This window comes from Papio anubis, chromosome 9 (assembly GCF_008728515.1).
Source record: "Papio anubis isolate 15944 chromosome 9, Panubis1.0, whole genome shotgun sequence".
NCBI classification, from domain to species: Eukaryota; Metazoa; Chordata; class Mammalia; order Primates; family Cercopithecidae; genus Papio; species Papio anubis.
Genome location: NC_044984.1, coordinates 83,148,830 through 83,174,926, shown reverse-complemented (window position 1 = coordinate 83,174,926; position 26,097 = coordinate 83,148,830). Strand labels below are relative to the sequence as shown.

At 37.2% G+C, this 26,097-nt stretch overlaps 1 long non-coding RNA gene across 1 annotated transcript; it reads left to right on the top strand.

The window, feature by feature from the left end:
• The first annotated feature begins 806 nt into the window (after nt 1-806).
• Nucleotides 807-25,220, top strand: LOC103875937. Its single transcript, XR_002515756.2, has 4 exons — nt 807-1,604; nt 9,654-11,049; nt 11,397-11,466; nt 22,471-25,220. It is a non-coding gene; the product is annotated as an uncharacterized LOC103875937 (long non-coding RNA).
• The last annotated feature ends 877 nt before the right edge of the window (nt 25,221-26,097 follow it).

The following is a 26,097-nucleotide window of genomic DNA, read 5'->3' as shown; positions in this document are numbered from 1 at the left end:
AAATCTTTGACATGTCATGGTTTAAGAATTTGCCTTTCACAATGTGTAATTGCTAGCTGATAGACCAGAATCTAGTTGAAATCCAAAGCTTCCATCAGGTAGCTGATGGTTTCAATGTGAGTTTACTAATCACAAATTTTGTTTTATAATTAATATTTTAAATTAAAATATGAAGATATGTGTTTCCTTTTTTCTGAAGTTTGTATTGTATTTATATCTGCAAATCACCCAGTTCCAGATTCCTCATCCTAGATCATTTCCCGTTGGTCAGACATTCTGACTGCACACTCTACTTTCCCTTTCTAGCTGTTATTGCAGTAACAGTTAAGAAGTTATTGGTACAATTGTGGTTGATGGACTTCATCTTTCAGTAGACTGCAGGCTCCATGAACAGAGGGATCATATCTGTTTCTTCATCATCATATTTCTGCTGTCCAGCATATAGCCTGATACCTGACAAATAGATAAACCTCAAGCAAAACATCACATTTTTAAGGCAGACATAGGTATTAGAGCCAGCTATATTTAAGACACGTATTAGAGAGATTTGCAAGAATATAAATATTGCCACTCTTCTCAATAATATTTTCATTTTTGTTTTAAAAAACATATTTTTCATAGTCATAGGTTAATTATTCTAACCTGAGAAAATCCAAGTAAAGCTTATAGCACAGCACCTAGAAAATAGTCTGTGCTCAATAAATGTTACCAATTAGCATCACCATTAATAAAATTATTACTGTGTGTCCACTGTATTCTTGACACAAATATGAAAACCTGCTATCAAAAGTAATTTTAAAAGCTACTTGTTTTTCTAGTATTATCTACAGCCCCTGTCTCTCATGCTATACCCCAGCCACAGAAAATGATTTGAGATTCCTCCAGAACATTAAGCCCCTCTAAGCTTCTTTCCTTTGTACATAACTTTGCTGGCTTGGAAGGCTCTTCACTTCCTAGTCTGCTTGGCACACTCATTTCCGACTCCAAACCTTCCATGTCAGAGGTAATCTGTTGTATGGCACTTTGAACACAGTCTTTTTAGTATTTTTTATTTTATATTTTGTCTTACTGAATTATACTATTCCACGCTACTAGTGTGCAGCATATAATTGGCACTCGAAAAATGCTGTGTGAGAATGTGTGACTCTACTGAGCAGGCCAGATTTGCTTTTAACATAATATGGATTTTCATATTGTTTCAGTTTTCTTTTTCAAGATAGCAAGGCTTTGTTTACTAAAGAATGGTCACTGATATTGCTAAATATATTTATTCTATTTTCTGTCAAAATTTACCAGATGCAGATGTGCTACTAAATGTTTGTGTTTTCCAGCATTTGCTGGCAAGACTGGCTGTTTCAAAGACTGGAAAGAATTATTTTTGTAAATGCCCATGGAACACAAAAAACTTAATTCGGGATGCTGTTCTCTGAAGCTGTCCAGAGATAAGAGGTCCCTTGGCAGAAAACCCTGTTGACTCTTAGCTTGTAATCTTAGTGAAGGTCACAGCCTTTAGGATCTGGCCTGTCTGCCCAGATGAGCTGGGGGCTGAGTTTGCTGGAGTATGGTAGAGAGGGAAAACCATCAGGAAGAACTGAATGGTACATGTAAGTGGATTTCTTTCTTAGCAGCAATGAATTATTTAATCGTAATCCGGTTTCACTGAGTCTTTCCTAGGCATGAATGTTGGAGTAATTGAAAGTTGCAAAGTTGCTAAGTGCCAAAAAGGGAGAGGGTATATTTGCTGGGCTTCCTACAATAAATGTCTCAATTCTCTTCTTGGTAATGTACAACTGGAAATAACATTGGGGTTGGACTAGGGTTATCAATTAAGCAATATTCATATTCCACGCTTCTGTTACCAACGTTCTCAGTTTATTCAGAACTGAAAGGTTTCCTGGGATGTGGTACAGTCAGTGCTAAAACTGGGAAAGTCCTGAACAAATCAGTATAAGCTGGTCTCTTTAGCTGATCCATACATGGCATATTTGAAGAGCTTAAGCAACCAGAAGTATACTTTCATATTTGTCCTAACATCAGCTGAGTTCCATCACTGAAATAGAGTAAATAAGAAACTGTTGTGAGTTGTGTTTTGATGTACGCCATCTACATTTATTTATACTTTGCTTCTGGGGAGATGGTAGAGCATGATGCTTGGTGACCTTGATCCATAATGCTTGGTGACCTTGGTGACCTTATACTTTATCCTTGGGCATAATCCTTAGTAACCTTGACCCTAAGGCCAAAATGCCTGAGTTCAAATTCCAGCACTACCATGTATTTGCTTAGTAATCTTGGAAAATTAATTTAACCTCTGTATGCCTCAGTTTTCTTGTGTGTAGTTTCTAATTCTATAACCTATATAATTGGCTTGTCATTGAGAATTAAATTGGGTAACATGTAAAATCTTTAAAATGATGTTTGTTATTATCACTGTTGTCACTGTGACTACTATTACTACTATTAGTTAGCTGTTCAATTCTTCAGCTTCTTTATCTGCAAAATGGAAATATCTCATAAGGTTGATGTGAGGATTGAAAGAGAAGACATAAAATGTGTAAAGCACTTAGCTCAGTGACTAGCAAAGAGTAAGCTTGCCAGTTTTACTCAGTGTCATTATTGTCATTATTACTATTATTGTTAAAAGGTCACTGTTTTTATTATCAATTTGTTTGCTTTATTTTAGTTCCAAGGCATATCACACTCATGGTTACCAGCAAATGCTTTGGATTCTTAGAAAGCTTTTAGATTTCAAATTTAATGTTTCCTGTGATTTTTCCTTCATGTTATAGCCCTGGCACCCAAAAGTCTATCACAGTGCCAACCTTCTCAGGTGGTAATAGAGCTGGGACAAGTCATCTGCCTATCTCTGCATGACTTGGCCATCAACAGAGGGCAGACACACGGACCACTGACAGTGACAATAGGCCACTGCTTTATTTCTGGTGTGGTTGACAAGACCTCTCATAAAACTTTCAGACAAGTGACTGAAGTAGGTGATTCTCATATTTCTTTTTTCTTTTCTTTGTTTCATTGTTTGCCACTATTTCTAAAATTCTTAGTTCCTATATAACGTTTCTTTTCCCCATAAACCTTAAAAGATATATGAGAATAGCACTACACACAATAGAGCATTTGTTAGAAAAACTGGAAGTCATTTTATAACGCAAACATTCCTGATTATTAACCAGTGCAAGTGTCATTTGAGACGAGGAAGTTAGAAAGGGAAGGAAGAGCAGGGAGGTAGAAATTACAAACCAATTAACAGGGCTTAACTAAACCTTTGAGACTTCTAGAAAAACAACATGATCAAGGACACATTCCAGGCTTATAGAGTGACTAGAGATTCTTTATGTCCCAATGTGGCATTACAGGTCATAAGCATTATAGCCCTGAGGGGAAAAAAAATTCATTTGGATTGGTTTAAATATTTAGGTTTTCACACCAGAGCTTACATAAATACAAATCAATCTTAGAATAACGTTTGATGCCGTCAGTCCTATGAACAAGGTAAGCATGCTCAACCCTTAAAGTCTCCGAAAAGGTCTGGCATTGAGTAAGGAATATCTGTCCTGATATGTACTCATTGTAGAGCAGAAAGGGATTAGAAGTAGCTCTGTTTGTAAGAAATTATGCAAACTCACTGAAAAGAGATATCAGATACTTTCAGGTGGCCTAAGCCCTGGTTCTTACAAATGTGCTTGGATGCTGCTCTGCTCATTCACTCTCTGTGGTTGGATTTGGAGGGTTCTGCACCTAACTAAGAAGTGCAGTCAATAAATGCAATAAGATCAGTTTTATTCCATTTCTGTAATTCAGCCCTGTTCAGAGTAGCAAAAAGAGTGCTGAAAGGTTTAGGCTTCCAGTTAAAATCAGGATTTTAAGCTCAGCTGTCCTATAGCTTGCGAGGTGATAGGGGAAAATTGTAATGACCACAGCCAGTGAGCTAAGAAAAAACCAACATACAAAAGTGGAAGAGATGCTAGGCAAACAATCATGCACAAGCACACTTTCACACAGGGACAGCATCAGGCTCTATGAGTGCTGTAAAAGATAAATAAGAGTTTCAAGATTCGAGAGAGTAGATAAACCCATTGTCTGCGTGATAAGTGAACGTGCTTTAGGAATTCCTTAAAGTGTTTTCATGATAGTAATTTTACAAATAAAAGATAATTTCTAGAATTCATTATGAGTTCAGAATCACTATCTTTCAGACTGTGTTCAGGAATTCAGTAGTAAAATAAATATACACACTAAACAGGCAAATAGAAAATATGAGTTTTTCTCTCTGGGGAGCTGGGGAGAATTTTCTAAGAGAAAGGCTACTATTAGCCCTTCGACCTTAAGTGAAATTCATGTGAGGACAGGTTGAGCAGTGCTGCCTTAACACCTCATCCATATGTTCCTTTCCAGTATGCATGTACTTTAGCTGATCCATACATGGCATCCTTTTGGTTTCTTTCAAGCCTTATAAGGTTGAACCATCACAGAACTTATGCCATTTTACAATAGCCCAATTTTTTCTACATAATAAGAGAATTTCCCAACAACTTGCTGTTGCTATTGTTCATTAGGTTTAATTGTTTGTAGCATTTTTCTAAGATCTTCAGACTAGTTTTTTGTTTATTTGTTTAATAGTATGGTTGGCCATGTTTTATGTCACTTCCTGATATGCTTTGGCTGTGTCCCCACCCAAATCTCATGTTGAACTGTAGTTCCCAGAATCCCCACATGTCATGGGAGGGACCTGGTGGGAAGTAATTTAATCATGGGGGGAAGTAATTTAATCATGGGGGAGCTTACCCTCATGCTGTTCTTGTGATAGTGAATGAGTTCTCATAAGATTTGATGGTTTTATAGGGGACTTTATCCTTTGCTCAGCATTTCTCCCTCCTGCCACCATGTATAGAAGGACATGTTTGCTTTTTCTTCCACCATGGTTGTAAGTTTCCTGAGGGTTCCCCAGCCATGCTGAACTGTGAGTCAATTAAACCTCTTTCCTCTATAAATTACCCAATCTTGGGTATGTCTTTATTAACAGCATGAGAATGGATTAGTACACTCCCCCACCCAGTGGGATAAATCAGATGTGAAAATCTGACCAATAGAAATATCATTATGAAGTCATAGCAATTACTTATTTCATATGTTTTGGGAATACATTCAATAGCTAGTATTCAAGCAATTGGTTAATATTTACTGTTCTTAGCATATTCTCAGGCACTGGTAGTAGCTAATTGTATGTCTCTCTTCTAAATTACTAAGCAATTATTACCTGTAATATCTGTAATATTCATTTGACCAAAAGTCTTGCATTTTACATATGTTTTTATTTCCTCCCAAGAGCCAGGTATTATGCTAAATGTTTGATGTACACTATTCCTAATCTCCAAAATTTCTTATTGGTAGGAAATATTACCAGCACTTTATAATGAGACACTGAGACTCATGGACACTGAATGACATATCTAAAGCCACAGATCTAGAAAATAGGAAAGGGCTTGTCTAAACTGAGACTCTTTGACTCCACAAATCAGCTTTTTTTACTAGACCACATGTTTAGGGGTTTTCTGACAAGTCTTACTGAAAGTCTTCAGTCAGGGAAGCATATCTTGAAATTTTACTCGCTAGTATGATGTTCTCATGGTTTCTATGATTTATTTGTTCAATATATCATTATTTGACTTTTGATCAAATAAAAATCTTAAGCCAGTAACAGTGGCTCACTGTGATTACTACTTGTAATCCCAGCAGTTTGTGGGGCTGAGGTGGGAGGATTGCTTGAGCACAGGAGTTCTAGACCAGCCAGGGCAACATACTGAGAGCTCATGTCTACAATATCTAGAAAAATTAGCTGGCTGTGGTGGCACATGCCTGTAGTCCCAGGTGCTCTGGAGGCTAAGGCAGGAGGATCAATTGAGTCTGGGAGGTGGAGGCTTCAGTGAGTCATGACTATGCCACTGCACTTCAGTCTGGGTGGCAGAGCAAGGTCTTGTCTCAAAAATAAAATAAAATAAAAATAAAATAAAAATAAAAACAAAAATTATGGTAATTTTAGATGACGCATCAGCAAGGATATGGGCTGAACAAAGAAAGGAACTAGAAGAAAAGCCACAAGAAAAAAGATAAGGGAATAATAGCTATAAGTGGAATACAATAGACAGATAATCACTGTGACTCTAGAATTTGAAAATTGTCCCGAGTTGAGAATATTTCCAAGGATAATCCAAGGATTCACATAGTAAACTGGATTCTTTCTTCCTCCTGCTGCTCCTCCTTCCCACCCTTCTTCATGTCCTCCTTCCCTTCATCCCTCCCTCTCTCCCTTCTTTCCACATAAATTAGTTACTGACATGCACGGTTCTATGTTAGATGCCAGGACTACAATGATGAATAGAGGAAGACACCTATTTAAGGAGATACGTTAAAATATAATCAATTCTCTACCAAGTTCTACGAGAGCAAAAGTTGAAAACTGTCAAATGTAGAGAATTAAGCAAATTATATGTACATATAATACACAACATTTTAATTATGTATATTGCAAATATGCATGTATATGCATACACAGTATTTGCCTTAGGAAACAAATGTTCTTGGGCATGGACCATGAGCATTTACTTTTTAAATCATTCACTCCATCCAGTTTATCGCTCTTCACATTGCTAAACCTCAGTAAATACCTAAATTACTTTCTTTGGTTAGTGCTCCTGCTGACAATTTCTTATGGTCTTCAGCTTTATTTTATGTAGGAGTTTTAACCTTTTAATTTGCACTGAAATTCTACCCAATACCTCTTTGAATAACAACTGCAATAGTTGTATAATAGCTGCTGCTTCACAATTGTCAAAATGTTATCATATATTCTTCTTTCCCTTTTTCTTGACACAATCTGAGTTTTTATTTTTCAGGTGAGTAGACAAGGATCAAAGAAAGCTCCATGACTTCCCCAAGGTCACTCCCCTAGGAAAGAGCAATCCAAATGCTGGACTTCTGAGTCCAGAGCCCATCATATTAAATTGACTCTCTGAAAAAAAAAATCTCTTATGAGACTTTCACCTCTCATAAGCCTAAATAAAGAAACTTTCTTCCATTACAACATAGCAGACTGTGGATTTCATAGAGTCAAACCTGGAACTACTACTTACCAATTTTGATTCTTTGGTGAAATTAAAATTAAATTTCCAAGTTTCATAATCTTAATATTACAGATTATTTTACTACATTGGAAGAACTGTTGCATGGATCAAATGAAATCACATGAGAGACTTAGTCAAACTTCCCCAACTAGGAAAAGCATTATTATTACAGGAACAGGACTCCATATGAGTTAGGTCAACTTGGAGAAGGGAGAGCAGTGTATATTTAATCTGTCTATGAAGCCATCAAAGAAGGGATACAAATTAAATCGGCCTTTAGCGAAGATGAGCTTTAAATTAGCCAAAAAGAGAATTCCAAACAGAGGGGAAGAACAAACAAAGACAGGAAAGAGAATGGTGAAAGTTGGAGTAAGATGAGATCACCAGTCTGATCAGGGAAGATTCATGTTGGAGAATCATAAGAAACAAGACAAAATAGGGAAAGAAAAATAACCGAAGGGGGCTTGAACTCCAGGTTGAGAAAATGTGACCTTTGAAGCATCTGTTTACCAATTTTTGGAGCAAGGGGAATAACATAATGGAAGTGAAGTTTTTGGAAGGGAACTCTAAATCTTAGCATATATTAGACGGGAGGAGTTTGGAACAGGAACCAGAATCAACAGGGCATGAGTTGTCGCAAATTTACTGGAAGTCATTAACATGAATCAGTGTTGAGTTTTGTCAAATGCTTTCTTTGCATTTATTGACATAATCATATGATTTTTCTTCTTTAGCTTGTTAATGTGAATCAATTATATTGATTGATTTTCTGAAAAGTTGAACCAGCTTTATATACCTGTGATAAGTCAACTTAGTAGTGGCATATCAATTGTTTTATACATTGCTGGACTCGATTTGCAATTTTGTTGAGAATGTTTATATCTATGTTAATTAGAGATATCGATTCTAGTTTTCTTGTAGTATCTTTGTCTGGTTTTGGTATGAGGACAATGCTGGGTCTCATAGATTGAGTTAGAAAGTATTCATTCTTTTCCTGTCTTCTAAAAATCATTGCTGAAAATTAGTATAATTTCTCTCTTAAATATTTGGTCAAATTCATGGTGAACTCATCTGCACCTGATCCTTTCTGTTTTGGAATGTTATCAACTATTGATTCAATTTTTAACTGGGTATTTTGTGAACAGAATAATCAAGCCTTTTCATATAGATGGCACAAAGAATCTACTCCCAAGAGGGTTTTATAATTCTCCCCATCATTTAATACAAAAAAGCAGGCTCTCTAGACAATCCATCTCCCCACAGAAAAACAGAAAGAAAGGGAAAGAAAGAGATACAGAAATATTTGGGAATATTTTTAAGAACAACACATCCCTAGAAACTTCAGTGAAAATTCTGAGAAACTGAATACGGTACCTTCTTTACTGATGGTGGCAACATTATACCTCTTGCCACCTTCAAACAAAGTTGTAATCAATAAGAAATAATTGACTATTAAGGCCAGGTGTGGGTGGCTCACGTCTGTAATCCCAGCACTTTGGGAGACTGAGGCAGGCGGATCACCTGAGGCCAGGAGTTCAACACCAGCCTGGCCAACATGGTGAAATCCTGTCTCTTCTAAAAATACAAACAACATTAGCTGGGCTTAGTGGTGTGTGCCTGTAGTCCTAGCAACCTGGAAGGCTGAGGCGTGAGAATTGCTTGAATCTGGGAGGAGGAGGTTGCAGTGATCTGCAATCGCACCATTGTACTCCAGCCTGGGTGACAGAGCGAGACTCCATCTCAGAATAAAGAAAAAAAAAAAAAGACTATTTATTTGAGTAACGACTTGTTTGATAATTTTGTAAATTTTGCAGCCTAACAATATTGTTTTTAAAACTACAAATCTTTGATACATCATCGTTTAATAATATGCCTTTCACAATGTCTAATTGGTAGCTGATAGACAAGAATCTACTTGCAATCCAAAGCTTCTATCTGGTAGCTGATGGTTTCACTGTGAGTTTACTAATAATAAATTTTATTTTTAAATGAATATTTTAAATTAAATTATGAAGATATGCATTTCTAAGTCTGAACTAGGACTGAATTATGATGAATCAGGTTTTAATCAGGATCAAATATAAAATTATCATCCTAGCCCAGTCAGGAGGAGACAAAACATCCCTTAACATGTCTCCTCAGATGTCCCAGAGGCAATTCAAACTCAACATTTCCATAAGTGCCTCAGATTTAACTTCCATCCTGCATTCTCTCTGTGTGTCCCACCAACTATTTTGTCACCCAAATCTAGGAATTATCCTTAGCCCTATTTTATAACTTATTCAACCATTAAATCACAAAATTCAAGTCAATGCTGCTTGGTAAGTATCCTTTCTTTCAACCCCATGTCACTACGAGTATTCATTGAGCATGTACTCTGAAGTAGGCACTGTGAAAGACCCTGGGATACAGTGGCAGACGGGTGGCTTACAGTCTAGAACAGGAGACAGATCCTGAGCAAATGTTACGCGATTGTAGCTAAAGACAAGTACAAGTCCTATTTTTGTGTCTCAAAAGGCTGTGAATCCTGATCGACTAAGTGGGGTCCATGAAGGCTTTCCTGAGAAGTGACAATAAAACTGAAACCTCAAGGATGAAAAGGAGTTAAGTGATATAAAAGAAGAAAAAAAAATTCCAAGAAGGAAGAATATCGTCTACAATGGTTGTGAGTCAGGAAAGGACATGGTATGTGTGAAGAAAACAGAAAATTCCCAGAAACTAAGAGATGAGCAGCTTGCATCTATATGGTCTTTTGCTGTACTACCAAAATTGTTTAAATGTTTTCTTTTTCTTCTGCCTTGGACTAGTAGCATCAGTTTTTCACTTTGCTTCCAGAGAGACTTTCCAAAATGCAAACCTCATTATGCCACGAAATCCACAATGGTTTCCCACTGACTACACAGTAAAGGTCAAATTCCCACAAGAGATTCTTCCATTCTCTTCTCTGTGTCTTCCACCCACTCCAACACTTAGTGACAATGATGCCGTTTATAGCTCTTCAAAACAGTCAGGCCTGTTCACCTACTTATGTCTGTGCCAGCTGCTATTTTCTTCATTTAGAATGCCTTTGTCTGCCTGGAAAACTCCCATTCATCCTTTAATGGGACTCATATTGTATATTTTCTAAACCAGAGGCCAGCTACAGTTCCTGAGACAAATCCAACTCTCTGCCTGTATGACCTGTGAATTAAAAATCGTTTACCTTTAGTAGAGGTTGAAATAAAATCAAAAGAAGAATATTTTGTGATATGTAAAAATTAATACACATTTAAATTTCAATGACCATAAGTGGAATATTTTTAGAGCACACCCACACTCATTTGTTTACATATTGCCTACAGCTGCTTTTGCACTACAATGGCAAAGCTAAACGACAGAGACCACTCAGCCCTCAAAACTGAAATATTTACTGTCTGGTTTTCTGCAAAAAAAAAGGTTGCTCACCTCTGCTTAAATCTAATCTTTCCAATATGCTCCTTATAAGCCCCCTCCCCTGGAAAAATATTCTTGGAGCAAAACAGTTACCTTAACTACCATCCAAAGCAAATAACAGAAAAATTATTTTAAAAATGTGAGTATAAAACTTGACTTCACCTTAATTTCCTCAGCTGTATAATGGAGACAATAAAAGTGTCCATCTCTTGGGGGCTCTGTGAGGATCAAAATAGTTAATAAAGTGTTTGGAATAGTGCCTGGCGCATAAAAAATTTTCATTAAGTCAACTGTATTAAACATTTTTCCTCTAATATATCTTGTATATTCATCTACTGTTTCCCTTCACTGTATTTCAGTTCTTTTTCCCTTATGAGTCAATTGTGATTCTTCTTCTGACTTGTGCAAGGTAACTCCTCAATAAATATCTAGTGAATAAATAAATGAATGAAAATGAAGAGACTGATGGCCATGGATAACGGTGAGAATGAAAGTGAATTGTGTTGAACACTGTACTGCTGTTTAATATTTACATTACAAATTTTGTGCTACTTTATGACTTTTAGCTGAATTTTTAAAATGTAATGAAGCCAGAAATTATTTTTACTCAAATGCCAGAAAATGTAAGATACTTTTGATCAAACTGGAGGGGTTATATTAAATATTAAAGTCTTACAAGTGTCAGTAACTCTAAACTTATGTTGACTTGAAGATCATTTCCTGACTTTTACTGGAACCATTCTGGGCAGTATATTATTCCCTCTTCCTGATGTCTTTGTGAGCTTCTGCTCCAACTTCTCTTTTCATGTCTTCTTTATTTTACCACAGACTTATATGCCTCCAGCACATGAAGCTGCACTTAACTTGGCTCAAAAGCAAGGATAGATATTATCACAAGGTAAGAGATTAAAAAGCATCCCAACCTCAAAAGAAACACACATGCAGAGTCCACAGAATATGTAGGGAAGATTTTTTTCTTATGTTAATAAAATGGCAATCCCAGCTTTAATTTAGGATGCATCTATTGAGATCTAGACCAGGTTAGTCATTTTCAGTGAAATGCTGGGGTATATTCTCCAGAAATCTGTTTCCATGAAGAATCTGCAAAGCCCTCAGGAGTTAATCCGTCTTGAGAAAAAAGAATCTGGGAAACAAGTTTAGGCTGGTAGCAGAGTTTTGGTTACCAGAGAGGAGAGGGGACATTGAAGACAGCAGGGAATTTGCCCTTTCTGAGTTTTTGTTTGTTTGTTTGAGACAGGGTCTCACTCTGATGTCCAGGCTGGAATGCAGTGGCATGATAATAGCTCACAGTAGCCTCAAATTTCTGGTCTTAAGTGATCCTCTTGCCTCAGCCTCCCAAACAGCTGGGACCACAGGCATGCACCACCATGCCCAGCTAGTGTGTTTTATTTTTTGTAGAGATGTTGTTATATTGCCCAGGCTGGTCTTGAACTTCTGGGTTCAAGTGACCCTCTTGTCTAGGCCTCCCAAAGTGCTGGGATTATAGACATAAGCTACTGCACCCAGGCTGCCCTTTCTAATTATCTGCCAGACTAGTTCCCAAAGATTCACCTAATCCTCAAACGTGAATGTTAAACGTGAAAGGGCAATTTCTCAGAATCTTGGTATCATGTTGAGTCATAAGTAACATTTCTTTAGGTCCTCTTCAAGAAAGTGCACGCATACATGAATGCACAAAAAGAAGAAAGAAAAGAAGGAAGGAAGGAAGGAAGGAAGGAAGGAAGGAAGGAAAAGAGGGAGGGAGAAAAGAAGGGAGGAAGGAAAATGAAAGAAAAAAAGAAAAGAAAAGAAAAGAAAAAAGAAAAGAAAAGGCATATCTGATCAAAATTCCTTAGAGAATGGACTAGCTAACCTGAGACCTAAATGAAGGAGTGGTGAGGTGCAGGAACATCTACTACAAAGGCTTGGTTATGATTAATATTATGACCCATTTGGGGAACTGCAACTCATTTAACTCTGACCACAACCCTATGAAGTGGATACAATTATTATCTCCATTTAAAATGAGAAACTGAATTATAGAGAGGTTAAGTAACTTACTTTATGTTACATAGCTAAAAAAGTAGCAGATCTAGGATTCAAACTCAAGCAGTCTGACTCCCACATCTGTGATCTTAACCTCTACTTTATAATATTCCTAATATAATAGCCACCTTAAGGTAAGAAAGTTTGTATCACATACTGTATTAAGTACATTATACGTATTGCTTGATTTAAATATGCTCCAGTTATCTCTTGCTTCATACCAAAATTTAGTGACTTAAATCAATAAAAATCATTTATTTCTCTCATGAATCTGCAATTTGGGCTGGGTCCTACCCTACCCAATTCCAACTAAATTGAGGTGTGCAGGATCTGCTTTTAAGATGGGTCACTCACATGCTGACCAGTTATTATGGGCCCCAGGGTGAGTTTTTCCCACCTAGACTTCTGGGCCTGTGATGGGAGAGACTGCCATGAAGGTCTCTGACTTAACTGGGGACATTTTCCCCATTGTCTTGGTGATTAACATTTGGCTCCTTGTTACTTATGCCAATTTCTGCAGCTAACTTCAACTTTTCCCCAAAAAACAGGTTTTTCTTTTCCATCACATCGTCAGTCTGCAATTTTTGCAAGCCTTTATGCTCTGCTTCCTCTTGAATGTTTTGCCACTTAGAATTTTTTTCTGCCACATAACATAAATCATCTCTCTCAAGTTCAAATTTCCACTGATCTCTAGGGCAGAGGGGAAGGATGCCAGTCTTTGCTAAAGCATAGCAACAGTGACCTTTACTCCAGTTCCTAACCAGTTTCTCATCTCCATCTGAGACTACCTCAGCCTGGACTTCATTGTCCATATCACTATCAGCATTTTGGTCAAAGCCATTTAACAAGTCTCTAGGTGGTTGCAAACTTTCCCACATTTTTCTGTCCTCTTCTGAGTCCTCCAAACTCTTCCAACCTCTGCCTATATTACCCAGTTCCAAAATTGCTTCCACATTTTTGGGTATCTTTTACAGCAGCATCCTACTCTCTGCAGTACGAATTTCCTGTACTAGTTTCTTCTCACTCTGCTCTGAAGAAATACTGGAGACTGGGTAATTTATAAAGGAAAGAGGTTTAATTGACCCACAGTTCTGCAGGGATGGGAGGCCACAAGAAATTTAGAATCATGGTGGAAGGAGAAGCAAATAAATCCTTCTTCACATGGCAGCAGGAAGGAGAAGAATAAGAAATGAGCAAATGGTGAAGCTCCTTATAAAACCATCAGATCTCATGACAATTTACTATCATGAGAATAGCATGGGGGAAACTGCCCCCATGATTCAATTACCTCCCACCGGGTGCCTCCCACCACACATAGGGGTTATGGGAATTACAATTCAAGATGAGATTTGGGTGGGCACATAGCTAAACTGTATCAATGGGGGTGGTTTCTAATGGTTTAGCACCATCCCCCTAGTGCTGTCTCATGACGGAATTCTCATTAGATCTGGTTGTTTAGAGGTATGTAGCACATCCCTTGTCCCTCTCTCTCCTGCTCAACAATGGTAAGATCTGCTTGCTTCCCCAGTGCCTTCTGCAATGATTGTAAGTTTTCTGATGCCTCCCTAACCATGCTACCCATACAGCCTGTTGAACTGTGAGTCAATTAAACCTCTTCATGAATTATCCAGTATCAGGTATGTCTTTATAGCAGTGTGAGAACAAACTAATACAGAAAATTGGTGTGAAATGAGGTATTGCTATAAAGATACATGAAAACGTGGATGCAACTTTGGAACTGGGTAATGGGCAGAGGTTGGAAAAGTTTGGAGGGCTCAGAAGAAGAAAGAAAGATACAGGAAGGTTTGGAACTTCCTAGAGACTTGTTGAATGGTTGTAACCAAAATGCTTATAGTGATATGGACAACGAAGTTCTGGCTGAGATGATCTCAGATGAGAAACTTGTTGCGAACTGGAGTAAAAGTTACTCTTGCTATGCTTTAGCAAAGAGACTGGCAGCATTTTGCCTCTGCTCTAGAGATCTGTGGAACTTTGAACTTGAAAGAGATGGTTTATAGTATCTGGCAGAATAAATTTCTAAGGCACTGTGTTCAAGATGGGACCTATTGCTTCTAAAAGCCTATGCTCATTTACATAAAGAAAGAAATGATCTGAAACAGAAACATATTTAAAAGGGAAGCAGAGCATAAAAATTTAAAAATTTGCAACCTGACCATGCAGTAGAAAAGAAAAACCCATTTTCTGGGGAGAAATTAAAAGCTGCAGAAATTTGCATAAGTAAAGAAGAGCTGAATGTTAACCGCTAAGATAATGGGGAAAATGTCTCCAGGGCATTTCAGATACATTCACAGCAGCCCCTCCCATCACAGGCCCAGAGGCCTAGGAGGGAAAAATGGTTTTGTGGGTCCCCACTGCTCTGTGCAACCTTAAGACATGGCATCCTGCATCGCAGCTGCTCCGGCTCTAGCTGTGGCTAAAAGGGGCCAAGGTATGGCTTAGGCCACTGCTTCAGAGTTTGCAAGCCTAAGCCTTGGCAGCCTCCACATGGTGTCAGGCTTGCAGGTGTGCAGAAGACAAGAGTTAAGCTTTGGTAACCTCCACCTAGATTTCAGAGGATATATGGAAATGCCAGAATGTTCAGGCAGAAGTATGCTGTAGAGGTGCAGCCCTCATGGAGAACCTCTACTAGCAGTGTGGAGGAGAATTGTGGGGTTGGAACCCCCACACAGGTCCCCACTGCAACACTGCCTAGTGGAGCTGTGAGTAGAAGGCCATCATCCTCCAGCCTCCGGAATGATAGATCCACTGACAGCTTGCACCATGCACCTGGAAAAGCCACTGTCAGTCAACACCAGCCTGTGAACGCAGCTGAAGGGGCTGTACCCTACAGAGTTACAGGAGTAGAATTGCCCAAGACCATGGGATGGGCCATGGGATGTTCCAGCACTACCTGGTTGTGAGACATGGAGTCAAAGGAGATTATTTCAGAGCTTTAAGATTTAATGACTTTTCTGCTGGGTTTTGGACTTGCATGGGGCCTGTAGTCCCTTTTGTTTGGCCAATTTCTCCCTTTTGGAATGGTAGCATTTACCCAATGCCTGTAACCCCATTGTATCTCAGAAGTTGCTAACTTGTTTTTGATCTTCCAGGCTGATGGGCAGAAATGACTAGCCTTGTCTCAGTTGGAACTTTGGGCTTGGACATTTGGGTTAATGCTGGAATGAGTTAAGATGCGGTGGGACTGTTGGAAAGTCATGATTGGTTTTAAAACAGAAAAGTACAGAGATTTGGGAGGGGCCATGTTGAATTGTAATCCCCAGTGTCAGGGGAGCAACCTGGTGGGAAGTGATTGGATCATGGGAGTAGTTTTGAATAGTTTAGCACCATCTCCCTACTCCTGTCTCATGAGTGAGTTCTCATGACATCTGGTTATTCAAAAGTGTGTATCACTTCCTCCTACCCTCTCTTTCTCTCCTTCTCCACCATTGAAAGATGGGCTTGCTTCCCCTTCACCTTGCACCACAATTGTAAGTTTCCCGAGGCCTCCCCAGCAATGTTACCTGTACAGCCTATGGAACTGTGTGTCAATAAAACCTCTTTTCTTCATAAATTACCAACTCTCAGGTATGTCTTCATAGCAGTGTGAGAACAGACTAATACAGATGATCATGACAGTTGCAAACAAAGAGAGTTTTGCTTATTCCTTTCCAATCTGTATACACTTCATTTTCTTTCCTTGTTACATTAGCTAGCACTTCCAGTAAAATATTGAAAAGTAGTAGTGAAAGGGGACATTCTTGCTTTCCTTTTGATGTTAGCGGAAAACCTCAAATTTCTCATTGTCAAATGTAATGTTAGTTGTAGAGCTTTTGTAAATATTCTTTATAGATTAAGGAATTTTTGCTTTAGACCAAATTTACTGAAAGTTATTAACACGAATGAGTGTTGAGTTTTGTCAAATGCTTTCTTTGCATTTATTGATATAATCATGTGACTTTTCTTCTTTAGCTTGTTAATGTGAATCAATTATATTGATTGATTTTCAGAAGTTGAACCAGCCTTATATACCTGTGATAAATCACCTTGGTAGTGACATACACTTTGTTTTATACATTGCTGGACTTGATTTGCTATTTTGTTGAGAATTTTTGTATCTATGTTAATTAGAGATATTGATTTCTAGTTTTCTTTTCTTGTAATGCCTTTCTGATTTTTGTATGAGGATAGTGCTGGGCCTCAGAGAATGAATTAGAAAGTATTCATTCACTTTCTGTCGTCTAAAAAACATTGCAGAAAATTAGCATGATTTCTTTCTTAAATGTTTGGTCAAATTCATGGTGAACCCATCTGCACCTGATCCTTTTTGTTTTGGAATGTTATCAACTATTGATTCAATTTTTTAAATAAATATAAGTCTATTCAGATGGTCTATTTTTTCTAGTGTCAGTTTTGGCAGATTATGTCTTTCAGGACATGGGTTCATTTCACCTAGGCTAGCATGTGAGATTAGAATTGTTTGTAGTATTTCTTTTTAACTTTTTAAAAAATTTTCAAAGAGAGAGTGTCTTGCTCTGTTGCTCAGACTGACGTGCTGTGGCATGATTGTATCTCATTGCAGCCTCAGACTCTTGGGCTCGAGGAATCTTCCCACGTCAGTCACCTGAGTAGCTAGGATTTCAAGTGTGCACCACCATATTCAGATATTTCATTAAATTATTTTTGTAGAGATAAGTTCTATTTTGCCTAGGTTAGTCTCAAATTCTGGCCTTAATTTATCCTCCTGCCTTGACCTTCCAAAGGGCTGGGATTGCAGGCATAAGCCATCAAGCCGGGCCCATAGCATTCCTTTGTTATCATTTTAACATCCATGGGAGCTGTAGTAATTTCTTTTCTTTCCTGTCTGATATGAGTAACTTGTGTTCTCTCTCTTTTGCTTTTTTTTTTCCAGTTACCCTGACTAGAAGCTTATGGATTGAACTTTTCATTAGTTTTATTAATTTTCTCTACTGATTTTTTGTTTTCAGTTTCATTTATTTGTGTCCTAGCTTTTATTTCTTTTTTTTTTTTCCTACTTACTTTGTATTTTATTTGCTTTTTCTTTTTCAGTGTTGTAAACTGGTTGATCTATAATTGATTTTAGACATTTCTTTTTTTTCTATTATACACATTTAGTGCTATAAAATTCCCTCTAATCACTGCATTTACTGCATTCTACAAGTTTTAATAAGCCATGTTTTAAATTTCACTTAGTTTAATTTCTCATGAGCTTTTTTCTTGGACCCATGAGTTATTTAGAAGTGTATTGCTTAATCTCCACATAGTTTGGTATTTTTCAGCTTTCTACCTTTCTACTATTCCTCTCTAATTTAATTCCATTGTTGCCTGACAGCAGATATTGTATGTGTTGTGTTTTTAAAAATTTGTCAAGGTGTATTTTATTGTCAAGAACATGGTCTGTCTTGGTCAGTGTTCCATGTGAGGTGGAGAAGAACGTGTATTCTGTTGATGTTGCATAAAGTAGTCTATCGATGTCCATTATGTCCAGTTGTTTGGTGGTGTTATGGAGTTCAACTATGTCCATATTGATTTTCTGCCTGCTGAATCTGTTCATTTCTGACAGAAGGCATTAAAGTCTCCAACAATAATAGTATATTCATCTATTTCTCATTGCAGTTCTATCAGTTTTTGCTTCATATATTTTGATTCTCTATTATTAGTTACATACAAATTAAGAATTATGTCTTCTTGAAGAATTAATCCTTTTGTCATTATGTAATGCCCTTCTGATTTTTTTTTAACTCTGTGCCTGTGCTTACCCATGTAATGCACTTCTTTATCCCTGATGACATTCCTTGCTCTGAAGCCTGCTCTGCCTGAAATTGATATATCAATTTCCACTTTCATTTGGTTAGTATTAGAATGGTATAATTTTCTTCATCCATTTACTTTTAATCTACATCTCTTTATATTTAAAGTAGATTTCTTGTAGACAACATATAGTTGGGTTTTAATTTTTTATCCACTATGACAATCTTTGTCTTTTAATTGGTGCATTTAGACAATTAACATTCAAAGTGATTATCGATACAGTTTTATTAGAATCTACCATATTTGTTACTGGTTTTTATTTTCTATGTTTGTTATTTGATTCTATTTTTGTCCTCCACTTATTTTTGCCTTTTGTGGTTTTAACTGAGCATTTGATGTAATTTTATTTTCTCTCCTTTCTTAACATATCACTTATACCTTTTTCAAAAACAAAACATTTTTAGTGGTTATCTCAGAATTTACAGTGTACTTTTACCATTACTCCAAGTGCACTTTCAAATAATGCTATACCACTTCACAGGTAGTATAAATACCTTACAATGACAAAATAGTTCTAAGCCCTCCCTCAAGACTCTTGTATCATTGCTGTCATTTATTTCACTTATATATAAGCATATATAAGTGTGTGTGTGTGTATATATATATACACACACACACACTTTATATAGATACTTCATATATATATCCTTGTATGTGTGTGTGTAACACACACACAGAAACACATGTATACATACAATTGAATACAATTATGCTATTGTTATTTTTAACAAACTGTTATCTGTTAGATCAATTAGGTATGAAAAAAATAAGAGGTTTTTTTATTTTACCTTCACTTATTCCTTCTCCAATGCTCTTCTTCATGTAGATCCAAGTTTGTAACCTACATCACTTTTCTTCTTGCTGAAGAGCTTTTTAAAACATTTCTTGTAAGGCACAACAAATTCTAATTTTTGTTTTGCTGAGGAAGTCTTCATTTCTCGCTCATTTTTAGAGGACAGTTTTACAGGGTATAAGATTATAGGTTGATAGGTCAGTGGGGTTTTTAATCTCTCAAAACTTTAAATATTTCACTGTTCTCTCTTCTTGCTTTCCTTGTTTCTTTTTTTCTTTCTTTCTTTTTTGTTTTCTTTTGAGATGGAATTTTGCTCTTGTCACCCAGGCTGGAGTGAAATGGTGTGATCTCGGCTCACTGAAATCTCCACCTCCTGTGTTCAAATGATTCTCCTGTCTCAGCCTCCTGAGTAGCTGGGATTACAGGTGCACACAACCATGCCCAACTAACTGTTTTTTGTATTTTTTTAGTAGACATGGGTTTTTGCTATGTTGGCCAGGCTAGTCTTGGACTCCTGATATCAGGTGATCTACCCACCTCGGCCTCCCAAAGTGCTGGGATTACAGCTGTGAGCCACCACACCCGGCCTGCTTTTCTTGTTTCTAGGGAGAATTCAGATGCAAATGAAATTCTTATTTTTCTCCTCTATAGGTAAGGTGAGATTTTTCACCTCTGTCTTCTCATGTTGTTGTTGTTGTTCCACTCCTACCCAACCCCCCAACTTCTTTCAAAATTTTATCTTTGATTTTCTGTAGTTTGAAGATGATATGCCTAGGTATAGAGATTTTTTCACATTCATCCTGCCCAGTGTTCTCTGCACTTCCTGGATTTGTGATTTAGTGTCAGACATTAATTTGGGGGAAATCCTCAATCATTATTGTTTCAAGTATTTCCTCTGTTTTTCTTTATCTTTATTCTCCTCCTGATATCCCCATTATGTGTATTTATGCTTCTGGAATTGTTCTACAGTTTTTGGGTATTATGTCCTTTCTTTCTTTTCCAGTCTTTGTTCTCTTTGCTTTTCAGTTAGATGTCTGTTGACATGTTCTCAAGCTCAGAGACTCTTTCCTTAGCTTTGTCCAGTCTACTAAAGCCATTGAAGGAATTATTCATCCCTGTTGTTGTTTTTTGTTTGTTTGTTTGTTTTTGTTTTTGTTGATCTCTAGCATTTTGGGGGTTCTTCCTTAGAAAATCCCTATTTCTCTACTTATATTGCCCATCTATTCTTGCATGCTGTCTACTTCATTCACTACAGCCCTTAACATATTAATGAAAGTGGTTTTAAATTCTCAGTCTGATAATTGCAACATTCCTGCCATATCTTAAGTCTGATTTTGATTCTTGGTCTGTCTCTGCAAACTGTAGTTTTTGCCTTTAGTATGCCTTGTAATTTTTTCTTGATAGCTGAACATGATGCCTTGAGTAAAAGAAACTGCTATAAATAGGCTTTTATGAGTGTGGTGGTAAGGTGTGGGGGAAAATAAGTGTTTTATAATCTTATGAATAGGTCTCAGTCTTTTACTAAGCCTATGTCTCTGGGCTGTGAACTTCACACATGCTTCTCAGTCACATCCCCTCAACTCAGATGGGACAAGATAACTAGACTGAGCTGAAGTTGGGTGTTTTCCTTCTTCTACATGGAAGACCAGATAGGGTTGGGTACACCTCTTTCCCCAGGTCAGTTAGTTTCTGATAAAACTCTAGCAATTTTAATTTTCAGTAACTAGTTAAATGGTTTCCCCCGGGGACAGAACTTATTAAGAACAGAATGTATTGGTATATTTCAAAAAAATTCCTTCCCTTTCCTCTGTCAGAAGCACAAAGGAATCTTTTCTCCTGTAATCACTGTGAGAACTTGATAAGGATCCAGGAAGTAAAACCCATAAAAGCATGAGGTCTTTCCTAAGACTGAGTCCCCTAGAAGCCGTTAGCTCTCAGACCCATCCACATGAAACTTCTGGCAATTCATCAATTATATTTTAGGTTTTCTTCATTAGTTTCTGCTCAGGTAAGTTGTGATTCTCTATATGTGTTCGGGTAGCAGTTTGACCTGTAACCTTACTTCTCTATGAATCTAAGAAAGGTTATTGATTTTTCATTTTTTTTTTCAGCCTCTTATTTGTTGTTAGGAAGGAGTGGAAACTTCTAAGCTTTTTACATGCCAAACTATAAACTAGGAGTCCTTATTATTTTTTTTAATCCAGGGGGTTAGTCCAGAATTTCAGTGTATATGAATTGTACTAAATTGAGGGAGTTTTGCTATCTGACATTTTTTTTGTTCAGTGAATCCTCAAATTCCAACTAATTAATATATTTCCAAATTTTCTTTTAGGAGAAAAAGCATTTTAAAATTAAACCAAGTACTATTAGAAATTTATTTGTGAAAGCTTAAGTTCACCACATATTTTGAATTGGTCTTATATCTTACACTTTTTACATTTTCTATTTTAATTACAATTCTTAAGTACCAAGAAGAAATTTCAGAAATCATCACTGACCCCCTCCTTGTTTTATAAATAAAGAAACTAAATCTCAGAGAGTTTACCATTTTTCCTTTGGTCACTTAATGACAAAGCTTCAACTAAATCCAGGACACACGTTATTCATATTGAGAGGAAAGAATATAAAGAGGCAAAGGCCATGCCATGTCTAATGTTCTGAGGTGTGATCTGCTGCATATAAAGATGATCTTGGGTTGAACATAAACAATGGGGATGGAAGTTACTTAAGCTGGCACTAGAGAGACAAGTGGGGCCAGTTCATGGAAGACTTTGGGGGCAACGTCAATGAAGGCATTGTAGGATTGAAAAAGAGAGAGAAGTGGAATCATGAAATTTGTAGTCTGAAAAACCACTCTGACTATGGGAAAAGCCACAAGGATGAGAAAGACAAAATACTCAGCAAATGAAGATAATTTATAAGGCTAGAGCTTAGAGCCTGCTGTGAGGAGTCACAGGAAATGTAGGCTAGAGTCAGATCCTGAAGGAAGCCCCGTCTGTCTTGGAGTAAGACTTGTATAGTTAATCCACCAGGGAATGAGGTCACTTTGATAGATTATATGTTCAGAACGTAGGAATCATGCTAAAAAGATTCATTTGTAGTCGTAATATTGTAGTTATGAATGTAGATAATGGATTGACAGATTTTACAAATATTTCATAAAAAGTTGGAAAGAAAAAAAAACTATGCCTTTCAATTAACCAGACCTGCCTATTTTCGTTTTCTGTTTTCCAGTTGTTTGAGATTGCTTGAAGACCTCAACTGTAACAAAAAACAAACTCAGAGAGGGCAGAGAAAAGCAACTGAGACCTCGCCATACAATGCCTTGGTGAGATGGACTTTCTGGTAAACCTTACGTTAACTCCTCAAGGAAATGCCTGGGCATATACCAGAATAGTGCCTGCCTGTGTGATGCAACCTAATGCTGCCTCTACTTGCTGGAATTTTACTTTGTGCCTCTGGGTGGTAATTAGGGATTGTTTGATCTTAGTCAATAAAATACTATTCAATTTCCCCTGCAGACATCAGAGATGCATTTATTATAGTAAAAATATTTTCCCATGCCACTATTTGAATTTAAAGCATACATGTCTGCTCATTTAATTTCTAGCTACTTACACAAGCTTTTTAACATATAGACTAAGTGCAAATTAAAAACCGAAGGACATTACTCATGTTCCTGGAGGTAAAGATGGATGGATGTTCAGTAAATTACACCTACTCCTATGGAAGCTGCTGTTGATGAAGCTTATGAAGTTTAATTTCTTGATTTATCTACACTGGCTGACTCCCATGACCGTCTATATTCTGAAGCTTAGATTAAACAGATGATGCAAGAAACACCTACATTCAGAATTTGAGAAGTACCTTTGAAAATTCAGTGGAATCCTTTGTAATAAATTTCTAAATCACACATGTCAGACATATTGTGGTCCAAATCCTGCCATTTCATTCATTATAAACGTTCACCTTAAAGCAGAATTTCTCTGTAAAGCTGGTAGCAATCCTTTTTCACATTTCCTGTGTTATTACAAAGAGGTGTTATTCTGTGTAAGAACTTATGAGGCTGCTAGTGGTAAATTCATTTGTTGCAGCAGTAGACTCGGGAGACAGACAAAAGATCTTGCATTTGTCTGATGATTAAGTGATAAGCACCATCAATATGTTCACAAAGAATAGGGGAGGAAATAACACCCTGACTCAGTGCTGTTGCCACCTTGTTCATTGGTATCCTTATTAATTTGGTTAAATACAAACTCTAAATTTAGAAACTGAATATTTTCTGTTTACTTCATTACATTGTATTATATGACATTAAAGAGCAGATTAAGCAAGTATGATGTTTAATATAAAAACTACTAATATTATATTTCCAGTTAAAAAAAGTCTTCAAACAAGTGAAGGAATTTATATGTTGTATCAAATGTCTCCAAACACCATAACTGCTTGATATTGTTGTGATTTTTATTAGTATGAAAAAGGATACAATTGACATAGTTCATAATAAATGTTAAAGTAATATTCTGAAAATGCATTAGTAATAGGATTTGAATTCACTCATAAATAAAAAGCATTAAAATATTTTGTTTTGTTTTTGAGAAATAAGGACTAGCACCAAGTCAAGAGTTATACGATACGGAGAAAAATAGCAGCCCCCTTCAAAGGGCATATAACCTTAAGGAGATTAGATAATACATGCATTAACAGTTAAATAATCGAGTGGTTGAATAAGGAGTTATAGGACATATAAAACCACAGAAAATGGATGTCAAGGTGCAAATGTATGATTAAATTAAAATCTAATTAGTAGTAAAGACATTAAATGCTATGAGGTCATAGGCTACAGAGTGCATGTGTGTTGGTGTGGTCAAGAAGGCTTCATGGGGAAATGAGAAATTAAGTGGCATTAAAGTAGAAAGAGGAAATGGGCAGAGGGAGAAGGAAGGGATGGGTTTTCAGAAGGGGAGAGGGAGACGTGGAGGGAGGTTACAGTAAGACTCCAGGGCAAGGAGGAGGCGGAATCCACCAGTAATACCAGGCAGTGACTATATCAATCTGGATATAATCAAACATTTATGAGGGAGAATAGTGGAAAATGGGCTGGAATGATAGGCTGAAGAAAGCTTCGGACTCCTTCAGTTGGGCCTTTATTGAAAATTTCCCCTGAATGGTAGTCTTCCACTTCTTCTCCAGGTCTCTGATGGTACACTGACTGTGGTAGAATGTGCTGCATGTCATCAATGCCCTTGTTTGATTCATTGCCTCATATTCAGAATCAAAATGTAGAGCTTGGTACAAACTGGCTTTTACAAAAGATGCAGATGACTGCAAAATTACAGTTTCTGGAATGTTCATCTGCTTTCATTTTTTTCAACTGTCTGTTGGGCACTTACACTGAAACCCTGCTACTCTTCCCCCTAATCAGGTCTACAATGAAATTCTACTTCATTCTGAATGCCTATCTTCTCTATATTTGTTGGAGGCACTTCAAGGCAGTTCCATCATCACAGCTGCCTGAGCTGAAAGTATTCTCCAATACATATAAGATGACTCAATAATTTATCATCCAAGTGAAAGGAGTGTTATCAATAATTCTTCTGGGACAACAGATATAAATTGGATGATCCTAGGGAAACAGGACTAACAGTTACGCTATTTGATTTTTCCATCATTGTATCCTGTCAATTTCTTTTTAAAATTATCTGAATTTTTCTCCTTTTTCTCTCATCGCTTCTGTATCAGTCCCCACACTGAGTTCAATTGCACCCTCTGTTCTTTCTTGCTAGTCATCCGTCCCTCTCCTTTCATTCCATCCTGACACAGGAAAATGTACCTAAAACTCTATTTTGAGTGTTACTCTCTTGTTAAAGAACCTACAATGAGTCTTCAATATTTTTCCCTAAAACAATGAACTTTTCAGCTGGGCCCATTTGGCTCACACCGGTAATCCCAGCACGTTGGGAGGCCAAGGTGGGGGGACTGCTTGAGTCCAAAAGTTTGAGACTAGCCTGGGCAATCTAGTGAGATCTTGTCTTTACAAAAAAATTTTTTTTTAATTAGCCAGGTATGGTGATGTGTACTTGTAGTCCCAGCTACTTGAGATTCTGAGGCGGGAGGATCGCTTGAGCTCAGGATGTCAAAGCTGTGGTGAACCAGGATTGCACCACTGCACTCCAGCCTGGGCAACAGAATGAGACCCTGTCTCAAAAAAAGTAAAAATAAATAAATAAATAAACTTTTCTTTCTGGCTCTTTAGGACCAGCTTGATCTACATCTACCTACCTGTTGTTATTTTCTCCTGTTCTCAACTACAGCACTGGATTTTCAGGATTTTCCATAAATACTCTTCCTTCCTTCCTTCCTTCCTTTTTATTTATTTATTATTGCTTTTGCAAGTACTGATTATCCACATCTATACCATGCTCTTTTATTTTATTTTTTCCTAATCTAGTTACTGTATAATCTTTAGAGCCTTCCCTGATACTGAACCCTTCTTTGAACTTCTTAATAACCTTACATTGAATCTTTGACAAGCCACTAAGCTTTTGAGTTCCTGTTTTCTTTTGCTACCATGATTTCAGGTTTATTTTCTTAAACAATTTCTCTTTAAACTAGATTGTTAATTCCTTGAGGAGACAGAATAGGGGTGTCATATGTCATTCACATAAAGGTGTTTTGAATATATGATGAGAGATGTGTCTTTCCCATCAAAATCTCTTCTCTTTTTTTGAGACGGGCTGTGGCTCTGTTGCCCACGCTGAAGTGCAGTGGGGTAATTTCAGCTCACTACGACCTCCACCTCCCAGACTCAATCAGTCTTCCCACCTCAGCCTACCCAGTAGCTGAGATCACAGATGCCTA